The 1,696-nt window shown below is 46.0% G+C and overlaps 1 non-coding gene across 1 annotated transcript; it reads right to left on the reverse strand.

Moving 5' to 3' along the window:
- Window positions 1–1,119: 1,119 nt before the first annotated feature.
- On the reverse strand, window positions 1,120–1,223 carry LOC119628167 (U6 spliceosomal RNA). The gene has a single exon (XR_005244476.1). It is a non-coding gene; the product is annotated as a U6 spliceosomal RNA (small nuclear RNA).
- Window positions 1,224–1,696: the final 473 nt, after the last annotated feature.

Raw genomic sequence — 1,696 nt, forward strand, 5'->3', positions numbered from 1 at the left:
CTGCTCCAAGCTCACTGGTGGCCACTCCCTGGGTGCAGGAGTTGAGCTGGAATTCGCACCTCCCAGATGTGGGCACGAATTCCAGCTCAACCCTAACCAGTAACCTTTACTGTGTGACCTCAGGTCAGCCAATGAACCCCTCTGAGCCTCCACATTCATAAAATGGGAACTATAAATCAGCCTCAGGTGGTGGAGAGGAAGACTTGTTTAGTCAAAGCCTACTATATATGTGCCCAGTGGTGAGGAAGGCTCTGGAGATATCACTGTAAGCAACACCAGGCACGGCACCTGCACTGGTGGGGCATACAGCCTAATGACAAAGATGGATGTTAAGCATCTCATCCTGTAAATAAACATTTCATCACAAACTGCAATAAACTGTAAGAATAAAAAGCACCAGATGCTGGAAAGTGTTTAACAGGAGGCCTTGACCTAATATAGGAAAAGGAGGTGCCAGCAGTCTTCCTGGAGGAAGTGACAAGTAAGCAGAGTTCTGATAGAGGGAGGGGGGCACCCACTGTGTCTGAGGGCGAAGGGGCCAGGGAGCATTCTAGGAGAGCAAGGGACGCATGCAGCAGCTTCTGGATGGACTGAGATGAGAGAAGGCCACAGAATGCAGCCAGCAAGGCAGAAAGCAGCAGGGGATCCCAGAGGGCACTGCCAACTTGACAGGACTTGGTGACGAGCATCCCAGGGCTGGCTTAGCAGCCACCAGAATAACAGCACCCAGCACTACCCACAAAAGAGCATCCTAGTTAGAAACCAGGCCCAGCAACTGACCCTTCCCAGGATGCTTTCTAGGTTATTCAGATGCTCCTTTGTGAGCATAGAGCAGCCTTAGTTCCAAAATCTTGATCCCTTTACCCCCAAATCAGGCCTTCATCCCAGAATGCCTCTCTACTATTTCTCCCGGGAAGCCCAGCACATGATTCTCAGGAAAATGGGGTTCTGGGGAGCCTGTGTCAAGATGCCAGGATTCTCAGAGTAAGTGTGCAGTGAAGGGAGGCACCTGGTCCACCTGTCCACTCCACAGGATAAGCACAGTATTCATATGTAGAAATCTCTTTGTCAAAAGACCAGCAGGGATCTCTCTCTCTTTTTTTTTTTTTTTTTTTTTTTTTGTTCATGGAATGCTTCACAAATTTGCATGTCATCCTTGCAAAGGGGCCATGCTCATCTCTGTATCGGTACAATTTTGGTATCTGTGCTGTCGAAGCAAGCATGGAACTCATTATTCAATCCTTAAGCTCCTCCTTCAAGACCCCTTTTTTCTTTAGCCACTGCCCAAGAACTCCAAGGGTACAGCTTCATAAAAAGGTAAACACAATACAGCGGTTTCTCATCTCTCACCTACTCTAAACCTCTGCATCTTCAGTCTCTCCCTCTGTCTGCGTCACCTCTTTTAGAGTGCATAATTAAGCAAAAAGAGCCTGAAAAACCCCTCTAATCAATAATTCAAAATGTTGGTCTCCTGTGACTTTTTTTCATTACAATTGTCCAGGTCAGGCATTCATGAATTCTCCAGGATGGAGTTCCCTCCTGGGACACCAAAGTAGAATTAATGTTGCTTTGGGGTAATTATGTGTTTTTTAATTATCCATCTTTTTCTTTTCCTAAACAGCCAGAAAGAATTGTTTATAAATAAAGAAAAATGTTATGGTCTCACAAGTTGGGCATTTGTAAAGAAGGAGATTCA

The sequence above is a fragment of the Chlorocebus sabaeus genome, chromosome 26 (genome assembly GCF_047675955.1).
Source record: "Chlorocebus sabaeus isolate Y175 chromosome 26, mChlSab1.0.hap1, whole genome shotgun sequence".
NCBI lineage: Eukaryota > Metazoa > Chordata > Mammalia > Primates > Cercopithecidae > Chlorocebus > Chlorocebus sabaeus.